Source organism: Lethenteron reissneri, chromosome 28 (assembly GCF_015708825.2).
Source record: "Lethenteron reissneri isolate LAM-NWPU_2019-01 chromosome 28, ASM1570882v1, whole genome shotgun sequence".
Taxonomy (NCBI): domain Eukaryota; kingdom Metazoa; phylum Chordata; class Hyperoartia; order Petromyzontiformes; family Petromyzontidae; genus Lethenteron; species Lethenteron reissneri.
This window is the reverse complement of record NC_083806.1, coordinates 9,232,141-9,247,504: the sequence shown is the minus strand read 5'-3', so window position 1 is coordinate 9,247,504 and position 15,364 is coordinate 9,232,141. Positions and strand designations below refer to the sequence as shown.

Below are 15,364 nucleotides of genomic sequence, written 5' to 3'. Positions count from 1 at the left end.
GTGGCACCTACATCTGCAGAACGTGAAGAACCAGTGGCATCTACATCTGCAGAACATGAAGAACCAGTGGCATCTACATCTGCAGAATATGAAGAACCAGTGGCATCTACATCTGCAGAACGTGAAGAACCAGTGGCACCTACATCTGCAGAACGTGAAGAACCAGTGGCATCTACATCTGCAGAACATGAAGAACCAGTGGCATCTACATCTGCAGAACGTGAAGATCCAGTGGCACCTACATCTGCAGAACGTGAAGAACCAGTGGCATCTACATCTGCAGAATATGAAGAACCAGTGGCATCTACATCTGCAGAACGTGAAGAACCAGTGGCACCTACATCTGCAGAACGTGAAGAACCAGTGGCATCTACATCTGCAGAACGTGAAGAACCAGTGGCACCTACATCTGCAGAACGTGAAGAACCAGTGGCATCTACATCTGCAGAACGTGAAGAACCAGTGGCACCTACATCTGCAGAACGTGAAGAACCAGTGGCATCTACATCTGCAGAACGTGAAGAACCAGTGGCACCTACATCTGCAGAATATGAAGAACCAGTGGCATCTACATCTACAGAACGTGAAGAACCAGTGGCATCTACATCTGCAGAACGTGAAGAACCAGTGGCATCTACATCTGCAGAACGTGAAGAACCAGTGGCATCTACATCTGCAGAACGTGAAGAACCAGTGGCACCTACATCTGCAGAACGTGAAGAACCAGTGGCATCTACATCTGCAGAATATGAAGAACCAGTGGCATCTACATCTGCAGAATATGAAGAACCAGTGGCATCTACATCTGTAGAATATGAAGAACCAGTGGCATCTACATCTGCAGAATATGAAGAACCAGTGGCATCTACATCTGTAGAATATGAAGAACCAGTGGTATCTACATCTGCAGAACGTGAAGAACCAGTGGCATCTACATCTGCAGAACGTGAAGAACCAGTGGCATCTACATCTGCAGAATATGAAGAACCAGTGGCATCTACATCTGCAGAACATGAAGAACCAGTGGCATCTACATCTGCAGAACGTGAAGAACCAGTGGCATCTACAGAACGTGGAAACCAGTGGCATCTACATCTGCAGAACGTGAAGAACCAGTGGCATCTACAGAACGTGGAAACCAGTGGCATATACATCTACAGGAGATTATACAACGTTTAAAGCCATTCCCCATGTTTAGTGTACATGCCGTACAACACGTTTGGAATCGACAGTAAAGTTGGACTTATGAACGAATCGACTTACGAACAGTAACCTCTGGAACCTAACTCGTTCGTAAGTAGAGGAGTCCCTGTACATGGCACGGATATTATTACCTACGATAATCACCCAAAAATGTCTGTCCGTCCCGCGCGTGACGCCACTCCACATGAGGCCCACCCCCCTCATTAATATTCATGAGCGGGTGGATTTTTACAGTAACGCAGAAGGTCGAGCTGAATTAAACAATTTACGACGCAACTCGCTTCAAATATGACGTTTCTTTACAGAAAGTGACGGTAGAAAGTTAATCTACGCAGCACAGTGCTACATCCGTTGCGTGACGTCACTGCAAAAGAGCCCCCCCCCCCCCTTCATTAATATTCATGCCCCCGTAGAAATTTACACTAACGCACAAGAAGGTCGCGCACTCCAGATTGCAGAACCCATCCCCTCATTAATAATCATGAGCGGGTGACGTCACTCCACATGCCGCACCCCTCAACAATAATCATGAGCGGGTGACGTCACTCCACATTCCGCACCCCTCCACAATAACCATTAGCGGGTGACGTCACTCCACATTCCGCACCCCTCCCCAATAACCATGAGGGGGTGACGTCACTCCACATGTCGCACCTCTCCCCAATAACCATTAGCGGGTGACGTCACTCCACATGGGGCAACCCCCCCATCCCTCATTAATAATCATGAGCTGAACAATTTTTCAATTGAATATTTCAGATGTACTGCAATATACACCCGTCCTTGGACGGGCAAACAAGCTCTTTTCTTATATAACAGTGACGAATGACATCCAAAGTGTTAAGTAAAGTGGGCATGGGCATGACGGACGATGGTCAAGAACAATAATGGAGTGGCAGCCGAAGAATGGAATGCAGCCAATGGGCAGCCAATGGGGCGTCTAGAGCACCTGTCGAGGAGATGGAGCGATGAAATCCGTTCACTTGCAGGAGCTGGATTGGATTGCTGCATTGCAAGATCACCTAAACTCTAGAACTCATTGCCCTTCGAGGTTAGGGCTTCCGAGACAGGACAAATCTTCAAATCTCTACGAAAAACGTTATCCGTTTAAAATGTATCTCTCTCTCTCTTGAGTTAATTTCAAACGTCATTCTCACTTATTCTTCTTTCCTGAGTTGACGTTAAACTATTTCCCTCTTTCCATGCACGGTGCCCAGAAAACGATTGCTTAAGGGGCGCTTTATACATTTTGATTATTATTATAAGAGGTGGAGGCTTGGAGAAGCATTGATCCAGCAGTGGATTGCTCATGGCTGCTGATGTTACGCTCGTAGGTATTGTGTAAATGCACTCTGCATGTGGAAACAGGGAACGCATTAACCCGGGACTGAACAATTCGTGCCTGGGGGAATGAATGAGGTCGCTCGCCGCAATTGTCCACGCTGGAACGCCACACATTATCGTGCCTTCCTTCATTAAGCCACTTGCCGGTGAGTGCAAATATTTGTATAATCCACGCCCCCCCCCCCCCCCCCCCGTGTAATACCACATGTGTGCTCAGTTGTTTGCATGCAAAACAAAGAGAAAGATCCCCCCGTGTAGACTTAAAAGACTGTAGGGGCAAGTGCTGTTAGCGAGCACCTATTAAGGCCGGAACGGTACACGAGGAGGTGGGTGGCCAGCACCACGCCCGGCCGCCTTTGTCTCCGCAGTAGCGATGTTTACACACCGCACCAGGTACTCATTTGAGGCTGAGTCGACCCTAGGGGAGGCCCAGGACCGGTTCAGATAATCGTCACCGGTGTTGCTCTTTGAGCGGGAATGGAACCCGGGTCGCCGGGTTCATAGCGCAGCGCAGCGCTAACCGCTGCGCCACCGCTCCCCACGTTTGTATGCAAGCGCACGCGCACGCGGCGAGAGAGGCTCGTCCCAGCAGCTGCGCCACAATCGCAGCTTTGCCAGCGCTGCCCTTGAGCAAGAAGCCGACACGGCTGGTGGCAGCGGCGGCGCTCGCACTGAAAAGAGAAGGGAAGCCAGAGCCACACGGGGCTCCAAAACCTCCGAGGGGGGGGGGGGGGGGGTGGTGGTGGGGGGGGGGAGCTGCCCTGTCCTGCGACGCACGCAGGAAAGGATTTTTTTTTTTTTTACGGCTCATCCGTCTCGGCTTGTGCGGACAATAAGTTACGGCCGCACGAAATAGACAAGGAAAAATGCAAATAAATAAAAATCCTGGCCTCATGAACGACCAGAACCTATGTGGGAGTCGGCATGTGTGCCGGCATCCCAGCATGCACAATACCTGTTTGACGAGGAATTAAAAATATATATACAGAAGAGATGTGCACTCCCAGCGAAGCAATTATTCCACAAAGAGATTAATCGCTTTTTGTTCAGGAGCGGATTTTTTTTAAATGCTACACAAAATAAACTGCGATTAGCAACTGGTCTCTCGTTGTAATTCAATAAGCGCAGTACATTTCAGCATTTTGGCCAAATTTTCTTTTAAACTAAATCACGGTTCTCATCAGCCAATTGTGAAAATGTTCTCTTTTTTTCTTCAAATATTGGTAAAGGTGCAACTTAGAAAGCCAATTATGCCTGATCTCCCACGCTGGCCAGACGTCCTGGGGGCGGCGGGAGGTTATCCACACTTTCCGCCAACCGAACGTGACCTGTGGTAAACCCAGGGTACAGCAGGTTGGGCAAAGGCAGCGGAGATTTCAGAAACCTACCCCTATCCCCTCCCTTTGATGCTGCTAATCCTGCATAATGCACGGGCACAATATGACTTTGAAACCCCCCGCCCACCTCCTACGCATTTCACAAGTAGTACTAATCACATATCTGCATTTCCCACAAATATGCAAAATTCCTCTTGATATGCAAATTATTTTGTCAAGGCGCTCTTCCCCTTCCAACCCAGCTTAAATATACGCTCCAAGCGTGGTGGTGTTTCATTCAGACGCTGTCTCCCGGACAGACCTGGTCTTCACCTGAGGACGGCTGCTTGCGTTGTGGCCGAAACGTCGTGAAAATTATTTTATTATGTTTTATTTTTATTATTTTATTATTTCCCTTCTACGTGACTTTACCGAAAGAACCAAGAAGATGAACCTACCCCAATGTTTGAACTGCCACGCCAGCGGAGCCATCCGGTGACCTCTGGGTGTTGCTAGCCATTACACCGAAGCAGCATCCTTTGTATTCTGTTAACTACATATATATTCATCTTCTTGGTTCTTTCGGTAAAGTCACGTAGAATGGAAATAATAAAACAATAAAAATAAAACATAATAAAATAATTCTCACGACGTTTCGGCCACAACGCAAGCAGCCGTCCTCAGGTGGAAAACAGGTCTGTCGAAATTTACCTTTTTACTTTTGCTGGAAAATACAGCAATATTTTCCTGCAGTAACCACTGAAGATGTTCACTTTGCACATGCAGATATGCGTAATAATCGTTGAAGAGATATACAACGACACATTCGCAGACAGTAGCTTTGCAGTTTGATTGTGCGCTCATAAAAAAATAATTTTTACATTTGCAAAGCCAGAAGGAATATTATTAATTTACACAGCAGAGAAGAGATATACAACGACACATTCGCAGACAGTAGCTTTGCAGTTTGATTGTGCGCTCATAAAAAAATAATTTTTACATTTGCAAAGCCAGAAGGAATATTATTAATTTACACAGCACACATTGCACTTTAATGTCATTTGTCATTTTCACGATAAATTAAGTTCCTGAGAACTGAATTGAATTGGTGCAAAGGTTACTTGAAGTCTATTTAAGTTGGATAATTTTAGCAGAATTTAACGTACCGTTTAATTGTGTGTTATTTCCGCATTACATCATACGTATTTATATTAAACCTCCACAATAAAAATGTGTAATTACACATGGACCTGTATTCACGAAGAAGAGTGGTAGTTGTGGGTTGTTGAGGTGATAGAAACTGCATCAACAGCTCACTACACCTATTCAGGAATAGAGCGGTGATCTGATCTCGGATGCCCACGAACCGGACTTGCAGCTTTGCGGAGCATTTCTATACGGTACCGGGGGAAAGAGAAAAAACCCCGCTCAGATAACATGACGGCGCAAGGTTGCGTTCACCCTGATGGTGCCGCTGTGCCTCGAATATCGGAGCACATCTCTGGGCAGAGATGGGCCAAACCCGTGGCCCATGGAGTGACGACAATGCCTTGTTGAGCGTGGGGAGACGAACCAGGGCCCTGCTACTGATCTTGGGCAGTTGGTGTGCCAGCAGGGCTTGCTTCCCAGTGGTCATAGGAAACGGCACTTGAGTGGCTGTTTAGAACGATACGGACATCTAAAGGGGGGGTGGGGGGGGGGCTGCACCGCGTAGTCTGTGACCTTCGGGCAAAGTGAGAGCTCAGGCCCTCGGATTGTCATCGCCGCTTGTCACAAACAAGCAGGCCGCTGTAGCTGTGTTGAGGTCAATTGCTTAGCGCTGCAAGCAAAAACGAGAATTTTACTGGTAGGAACCTCCTGGTTACACCAGCCCACAGGGGATTATTGTGTCCATCCTACGTGCAGGGAGGGGCTGGGTGGGGAGAGAAGGGCAGGGTGGGGAGGGTGGGGCTGGGTGGGGAGGGTGGGGCTGGGTGGGGGGTGGGAGGGGTGGGGCTGGGTGGGAAGGGATTGGTCACCCCGTGGTGCCCTTATAAAACTCAACGTTTAACCTACTCACGCCGGCTTGTGCCCGCCCTCACAATCGGGCATATTTGCGGAATACACCACGCCGCCGCTGACCCTGGCCATTGACCGAGCAACCCACTTCCTCCGCAGGATTGTGTTATAATCCAATGTAATGCGGTCCACATCTGTGAACACTTAGCTGAGGCTAAAGCAACCTCCTTGTTATAATCACGTGTTATCGCTGACAATTACTTTATTCTACTCGATGCCTCAGTTTGCAGAGTCCAGGAATGTAGCGGGTTTTTTTTTATTATGCAATTCAAATCGTTTAAATAAAATCCCTAGACTCTATGTTATGGGGTGGTTTTTTGTTGTTGCTAGCAAGCTTCGTATAATTTCCAAATACCTTAATGGTAATGGGGAATGTACATGGGCATATTATTGAGACATCAGTTGTGGAAATGGCCTGCAAGCAACGTTTTCCTTAAACTGCGGCCAGATGAACGGTGACCCAGTGCATCCCTCCCTTCCCTGCTACCAAACGCTGTCAGATCCCTACCGCTTTAATTATTCTCGCCAAACACCATCAGATTGCACAAAGAACTCCAGTCAGCAGACAAAACTTCACGATGTACTCGTTTCTCGTTCATTTCCTCTCCCATTCTCAACCGCAGCTGCTTCCAGAAGTGACCTCGATTCTAGACCCATGCGTTTTTGAAGTTGAGTGTTCTGACGTGGCAACTTGCACCCCCCACCCCTCCCCGCCAGGTCACACAATGGTCTCTATTTTTTTATTAAAGCCACGACCTACTGTTGCACTAGTCCCTCTTGAAAGAAATGCAATATATTACCGTGACGTGATTTCACAACACGATGGATGATGCATCGTGCTGCACTGGTGTGCTGATGGCTACGGTTAGCGCACTTCGAGCAATTCACGTCACTTGATAGTTTAAATTGCAGGATGCATTATCCTGCTGTTGGGATTGATTTGCCTGTTAGTGCACCCTTAAATTACACTCCTTTTTACAGACTGAATTGTTACAGAGTCGTTTTTTTATGGAACTTGCTGAAAGAAAGATTCCAAAGGAATGTGCAGGATAGAGCAATGAATTAGTGAATGAATATTCAGACGAACTAATTAATTATTAATCTCACAAGGCTAGCACAAGGATCCTGTGAGCCTTTTCAGCTACAATATGGTCAGACATTCAAATGTACTCTGTTACATATGAGCTGGACAAACTACAATTTAAAAAACACCCAGTCAAAACGATGTCCTACTCAAGTGCAGTCATGTTCAAAGACCTGAGCCAATGGGTGGAAATTCAGAATTCCACAAGGCAAAAAAATATTGAGTTCCCCACAATAGTAGGACTCATACTCTTTGGTTCTTTCGGTAAAGTCACGTAGGTGAAAAAAGAAAAAATCACGACGTTTCGATTGCAACACAAGCAATCATCATCAGGTGTGAAAACCACAGCAAGAAAATCTATAATAGTAGGACTCATTTTCGCTGCCCCCACAAAGATGGACAGCTGAGACTACCCCCGACCGAGATTTCACTTTTTGCAACCTCACGATTGCAAGCTACACGCTCTACCGGCGAGTAAGAGAGAGAGATAAACTATAGAGTGGTGTGTTTTTATTTAAAGCTTTCGTGACTGCAGGGATTCATATTATTGGTTCTTTCGGTAAAGTCGCATAGAAGGGAAATAACAAAATAATAAAATATAAAACAATAAAAATTCTCACGACGTTTCGACTGTAACACAAGCAATCATCATCAGGTGTGAAATTCACGGCAAGAATTTTTTTAAAAAATTAACCCGTAAAAACAAAGTTTTTCACTATAAATCCTTTATATGCGTGGCAGCTAGAGTCCTCTCGTCCTCTGGCTTGAGATGGCTGCTACCTATGGGTCAGATGATTGCCTGCCACCATTAAGCAATTGGTAATTAAATATAATTTATTTTTTCCTAAAAAGTGTAAAATTTTGGAAAAAAAAATTCACGAAAATAAATTGTCACGCACAACGAGTCTGTGTGCAAAATGTCAGCTCGATTGGATCACGGGAAGTGGGTTAAAAAACGACCGAAAGATTTGCACGGTCGTAAGCGCGCAAGCAAGCAAGTGAACTTAATATAAAGGATTTAAAAAGTGGCGGTTTTTTCTTAACGTCAGCACCACGGACAGCGATTTGGCAGTTGGCCAGATGGGCGAGTCCATCTATGTTCGGAAAAGAGGAGGGGGGAGCAGAAAATGAATGTGGTCTGAAAGTCACCGTAAGCGTGAACACAATCAATTAAGACCCGAAATGGTTTTATCAAATCCTTCCAATGATTGCTAAGCCAGAATCAATCTTCTCGGTAAAAAATATCTCTGTGTTTGTATATGTGGATAGCCTCATGAACGAATCTCTCATGGTAGCCAGATGGCTTGTTTTATTATTTTATTATTATTTTATTTCCCTTCTACGTGACTTTACCGAAAGAACCAAGAATATATAGTAGTATGTTTTAAAATCAATACATTATTGAACAAATCAGTGAATATAGTATCCAGAGTAAACTGAGGGGCCAAGTGAGGCACAACGTACCTTTAACAAATAATGTAGAGCTCATTAATAATGTAGAGCTCCTAATTTCCTCAAGCTTTTGCACCGTGCCACTCACCGTGCTACTCATTGACATGCTAATTTATCTAACCCCTCCCTCTCTCTCCGCCCCCTCTCTCTATTTAAGGCCTCGACACAGAGGCGTGGTTTCTCTGTGTGCCTATGTATGTGTCTCTATGTATCTCTGTGATATCTGTCAGCTTATATGTCTGCCTATATGTCTCTGGTCTGTGTTTTATCTCTCTCTCTCTCTCAAATTTAGCATTCTCAGGAAGAACGTAATCAACCAGGTAGGGTGTTGACTGTCATGGTATCCGACTCTCTGTTGTATTACATTACATTTATAAGTATACTAGATTTGTGTTTCTATATAATTTTAACCTGATGATGATTGCTTGTGTTGCAATCGAAACGTCGTATGCTAGTATTTAATTTATTATTTTCTCTTTATACGTGACTTTACCGAAAGAACCAAAGAGTAGAGCTCATTGTCAATTCACGATTGCTGGTGCACCCAGAGTAAGCCCAAATTGTACTTTGGTCACGTGACGCGAATTTAATGTCTTTTATTTTACAAAGACACAGCAAAGAAGCTTAAGAAATGATACAACACACGTCTTGCTCGTGCGTAAGCTCCCGTTCCGTATCGCGGCGATGCCGACAGGTTTGCACGTGTAGAAATGTGATCGCTCTTCGGTGTTTTGTGGTGGGTGGGAAGGGGGCGCAGTGCCGTTATCGTCGCACGAACGCACCGCCCCTCGAGTGAGCGCGCGAACATAGGCGAGATGTTGAAGCCTCCCGACCGATGAAAGGGACTGGGGGCTGCTTTTATACACCCGCGCACGTGTGTGTATAAGTGTGTGTGTGTATATGTGCGTGTGGTTGCGGTTAGCGCGCTGCACTACGAACCTGGCGACCCGGGTTCGATTCCCGCTCACGGCCAACACCAGTGACGATTATCTGAACCGGTCCTGGGCCTCCGCTAGGTCGACTCAGCCTCAAATCAGTACCTGGTGCGGTGTGTAAACATCGCCGCTAGGGAGACAAAGGCGGTCGGGCGTGGTGCTGACCACCCCACCCCCTCGTGTACCGTTCCGGCCTTCATAGGTGCTCGCTAACAGCACTTGCCCCTACAGTCTGTTAAGGCTATACGGAGGATCTTTGTCTTTGATCTTTTGTGGTTTCTGAAGTGGTGTGCTTCATTACTATGAATGTATGCTGGGGTTTTTTTTTTCCTCCCCAGCGCTGGACTTTCACTGGAGGCTGCGTTATATAAACAACGGAGAGAATAGCTCACGTGAACAATTTATCTCTGCCAGATGTCGTCAGTTGAATTCCCAGTCGCTATCCACTCAGCCGATAACTCTGTCAGAGGACATAACAAGTATAACCCGTAAAAACAAAGTTTTTCACTATAAATCCTCCTATATGCGTGGCGGCTAGAGTCCTCTCGTCCTCTGGCTTGAGATGGCTGCCACCTATGGGTCAGATGATTGTCTGCCAGTATTAAGCAATTGGTAATGAAATATTTAATTTGTTTTCCCTAAACAGTGTAAAATTTTGGAAAAAAATTTTCACGAACAATAATTGTCTCGCACAACGAGTCTGTGTGCAAAATGTCAGCTCGATTAGATCACGGGAAGTGGGATAAAAAACGACCGAAAGATTTGCACGGTCGTAAGCAAGCAAGCACGCAAGCAAGCGCGCAAGCGAACTTAATATAAAGGATTTTAAAATGAATGCAGCTGCTTGGCGTGAAGTTGAAAGTGACTGTCCTATGACAGACTCCCTCCTGCCATAGGAATCTGGAATTTTCAGCGCTCACGCAGGACTGCCGAGAGAGATGAACACTGCCCAATGCGTAAGGTGTCACGTCGGCCTGACTACCGCCTCGAATGCTTCCTCCTTTTTCTTGTAGCTGTATACAAGTAAAGACGTGCTCAACAACGATATTAAGAAATATGACTACGGGAACGTTGAACTTCTTTCGCGCCGTATGTAGCCAACCGTGCTAATCGGAGGAGAAAATGTATGGGTTGGCAGATCTCCATTCAAATGTAAAGAGTTTGTTCAGTCTGACAAACAGGGATTTGGTTTTCACGCCTGATGATGATTGCTCGTGTTGCAATCGAAACGTCGTGAGAATTTGATTATTTTATATTTATATTATTTAATTGTTTCCTTCTACGTGACGACTTTACCGAAAGAACCAAGAATACGAATCCCTGCAGTCACGAAAGCTTTAAATCGAAAATTAAAAGTAATTTGGTACTTACGTTAAATCCTGTTTTCATCGTCGGTCGCTGACACGCTCCCCGTCTCTTCCACCATCCCCCTCAAAGAAGATTTTCTCCTCGTACGGAAGTTACGTGAATACGGAATCAAACAATGTTCGGGTGCATTTAGTTAAGTATGCAATCGCACTGTTTTATGGTGTTAGTTGGCTTATGTAGCCAATGTTAACCGTAGCTTCGGTAACGATGGACTTGCATTACTCGCAGATTAGAGAACTTGCGGCGTGTCTCTCTGCGGATTGGCTTCGATGGATACACCACAACACCGGTGGTGCTGCTGAAGCAGTAATACATTTGGGACGTTTGATTCACGTGACACTTTTATTAATAGGCTGCGTCGGGTGGATGAGGGTTTTACGACACGCCCTTTTTTCGCACGATCGCCCAAAGAAACCAATTAAGAATCACGGTTTATGGACAGTTGAAAAAGCTCAGGCAGTTTAATTTAATTTCTAAGGCAACTGCACAAACACTCTGTAACAAATACACCGAAAGTAATCTTCCATGGACCAAAGCGCTCCTGGGCATATGAACCCTGCGCCCTGATTGAGGACCCGCTGCCCTCTCTTGAGCGTGCAGGGCTAAACGCGCTCACGATGCCGTGTCATCACGCCCTCCACGGCCACGCAGACACGCGTAAATAATTCTAATGCGCTTTTTCATCAGCGCTCGTTGATTACCGCATTCGTACTTTGAATTTCCTCGTCATTTTAACGTCATCTTTTTATAAAATAAAAATATACTGTTTTATGTATAGCTGCCGCAACCTGTAAATTCTCCATCCCCGAGAAGTGTTGTGGCTTTATATGGCGGTGGGGGGGGGAGGTTCAGTCGATGCAGTAAAACAAATGCAAATTGGCAGATGTTGCACCCTGAAAAAGCAAAAAGCCCAGAATCTCCAGGTGTGCATCACGCGATCAAATGCGTACGTGCGCCACTACATATAAATATTGAGGGACGTCATAAGCTCTTAAAAGGGACGTTGAAAAACATTCGCTTCAACCTGATGTTGGGAAGGTGCTGAAAGTCATAGAAATGTCTTTCACGTTGACCATTTTAAACAATAAAATTACGTTGAGTTTTTACGCAGGTTAATATCACGATCTAAATTTCATGTATTGAACATATTTTATATTATTAAGTATTTCACAATTCTTCTTGCAGTAATGTTACGAGGTAAAATAAATATTCCTCTCCATCTCCCTCAGCCAGCAAAGCATAATGTAGAATACTGGAAAATATGTTTGTCCATCATCACGTGAACAATCAAGGTGTAGTTCACAGGTTTGTTGATGGCCATATAAGCCCAGCAAGGTTCAATCCACCAAGCTCTCTGCCAGCACAACACATCCAAAATAAACATCATCTGAAGGATTTGGCCACTCAATTAGAAGATTTTGGCTGACGCAGATGCAGAGCAAAAACGACAGTTTCACATTCAAGTGGTCGAGCAAGGCATAACTGCGTCAGGAGCAGCGGCGTTTGTCATCGGTGCGATGTCTCTCTCCGTGTTTTGTTGATCGGGCATTGCGTCGTTATACGTTGTACGGCCTGTTCTGGATGACCACAGTCGCACACTACTGGAGAGTTTTAAATGTTCCATTCGTGCATTAGCTATCCGCATCTGCCGCCATGGTTTGTGCAGTGGATGCGATTTAGGGTGGAACGTGAGGAGCGCAAGATGGCAGCCTTCACGCAGCCCGCTCTGTTAAGTGAGAAATCACGACGAATTCCATCAACGCGGCGACCGGACATCGGTCATCGATCTCCCCGTTTCCAGAGCAACAACAACACAATGAGTTTTGCAAGAACATATTGTGACGTTTATAACCAGAAAATTTAGTTAACAAAAAAAAATTGTGATTTTTTTGTGCCCCATTTTTTTAAAATATCTCTTCAAAAGTTTGTACCTGGAGGATGTAAAGAAAGCTGAATCCACAAATGACATCGGAAACCCACGACTGTCGCCTCTTTGCCAACCCAATAAATTGAGCCGACTAAATATTTAACATGTCTTGTTTCTAAAGTTCACTCTACGAAAGTTCACAATGGACAGGTTTTGAAGAGTGCCGAGGTTAAGTATGAAACGTTTGGGTTGACTCTCAATGTGCAAGCACATTTATGGGATAGTGCGAGACAATGAAAAGCAATCAAAGCCCGCACGCAGTTAACGGTAAAGTAATAAGGCCGTGGGAAGGGACAAGTAACACTCAAAGAGGGTATCTGCGTCAAAACATCGTGACGTTAAATAACCATGCAATCAAACCATTGTCGCAGAAGAAGCAGGGAGAAAATGTTAATTTCATTAGCCTGAACACTTAATATGCAGCAGGCATCCCGCACTAAGACCCACCCTAGCTCCTAGTCCCCCCATAACATCACCTTGCCTCCCACTGGCCAGACGCTCGTTAAAATGTCTCTCAAACCTAATCTGCGCGTCCCAAGAAAAACAAAAAAACACAGGTGGACTCTCCTCCGTCAGCCTTGCAAAAAACTGCAACTCGAAAGAGCAGATTAACTAACCTCTCGTCACCGACCCGCATTTATACTTTAATCACTACTCCGCCGCTTTCGCAAGAGGAATTTCTTACGAGGCCGCAGGACTAAACAGCCACCATCGCCACGGGTGCGAGAGCCCCCTTTGTTAAACGACGTCTCATTCGCTCAATGGGTTAAAATGCAATTACCGGGCCAAGCCACAGCAATCAGATTGGTCTAATGTGCTTTAGTCCAAAGAGCCCACAGAGGAGGTGATTCGCTGAGAAACCCCTCCCTCCGCTCCCCCCACACCCCCCCCCCCCAACTAATTGGTAACACAGTGGCATTCTGTCTCTCATTCATTAACAATAGCAGTGCGCGCGTCTGACCAGTGTTTCACGGTGGCCGACGTCTGGTATAGTTGAGTCCGAGGGTATAATGCCGACACGAGCTCCGACTCTCACGCCTTGTTGTAGTGATTCCTCCACGAGGAAGGGTAAAGTGGCAGTTCAAGGGGTCATCGCAGACAATGTCAACGCACGTGGCTGTCACGACCTCGCTTCTGGCAGATCTTACAGATGAAGTGTACGTCTGTTTAGTATGTGTGTGTGTACGTTGAACTTCTTTCGCACCGCACGTAGCCAACCGTGCTCATCGGCGGTTTTAATGTTCATTCTGTTTTGGAACAGAATCAACATGAAACACACATTTTTCGATTTAAAGCTTTCGTGACTGCGGCGATTGATATTCTTGGTTCTTTCGGTAAAGTCACGTATTGCAATAATAAAGTAATAAAATAAAATAATACAATTTTCACGACGTTTCGATTGCAAACACAAGCAATCATCATCAGGTGTGAAAAACCACAGAATTTTCTTACTGTGGTTTTTCACACCTTATGATGATAGCTTGAGTTGCATTTTCTTGCTGTGGTTTTTCACACCTGATGATGATTGCTTGTGTTGCAATCGAAACTTAGCGAGAATTTTATTGTTTCATTTTATTATTTCCCTTCTACGTGACTTTACCGAAAGAACCAAGAATATGAAACACACAATTACAGCTTTGGAAAAATGTTTCTGCTATATAAGCAAGAATTGGAATCTCATTAGTTCACCAATTGCAATGATGATAACCCTCTTATTGCGGAAAGTCTCAAAGTGTTTCGAGAATTTGTTGAAGAGAGTCTCTCTGCCTTCGGATATTCGTCCGGTTTTTGTTGTCGCGTAAATAAGTTTCACGTGGCACACAGCAGACTTGAGCAATAACCGGTGGGATTCCCACGCAGATGAATGGTGGCCATGTGCAAAAAATTACCCGTGACAGGCACGCGGGATCACCGGAATAATTAAACAAAAGTTGCCGATAAGTCACCCGCCCCCCCAAGCCCTCCGCTCAGTCCGCACTAAAATTAACTGGAGCACGCCATGACGCTCCCATTACTACCAGTCACAGGCCGCACGGCACCGCCTGCGACGCAACGCGATGTCCCAAACACTCAACCAAATTGCGCTTTTGTCCAATCTCCGCGTCGTAAACATCTTGAAGATCAGCGCGGTGCGTGTTGGTGTATTTTGCTCAGCCCATTTGTAAACGTCTGCTCGCAACTTTTAGATAAATCTCTCTGTCTCTCAAAAAATCTTACTCGTGACTCTCTTGCATGCACTTGTAACTCGATTGCATGCACTTACGACTATTGCATTTCCAATTTCTGTGGACCTTCCCGTTCCTATACCTGCACCGGTTGCAGCTGATTCAAAACGGAGATGCCCAATTACAACATGCGGGGGTGTAAGAACAACGAGCACATCCCACTGGTTCTGGCAATACAGTGATACCTCGGTTCACGAACTTAATTCAGTGAACTGACTGGTCGCAAACCGAATTGGTTGTGAACCGAGGCACATTTTCCCATAGGATTCAATGGAAATCCGGTTAATCCGTTCTGACCTTTTTTTTGGTTTTTGAAGCACAAAAATATGAAACAAATTACAATACACATTAGTACTGTACAGTATAGTAATGTATAAAGAGAGAACACTAACCTTGCTTGAGATGACTTCAGTAAGCACTCAAACGTGTGAACTGTACAATACAGTAAGTAC

General features: G+C 45.3%; 1 protein-coding gene across 1 annotated transcript in view; it reads right to left on the bottom strand.

Moving 5' to 3' along the window:
• Positions 1-15,364, bottom strand: part of LOC133348933 (S-adenosyl-L-methionine-dependent tRNA 4-demethylwyosine synthase TYW1-like) — a 136,573-nt gene that overhangs the window by 47,892 nt on the left and 73,317 nt on the right.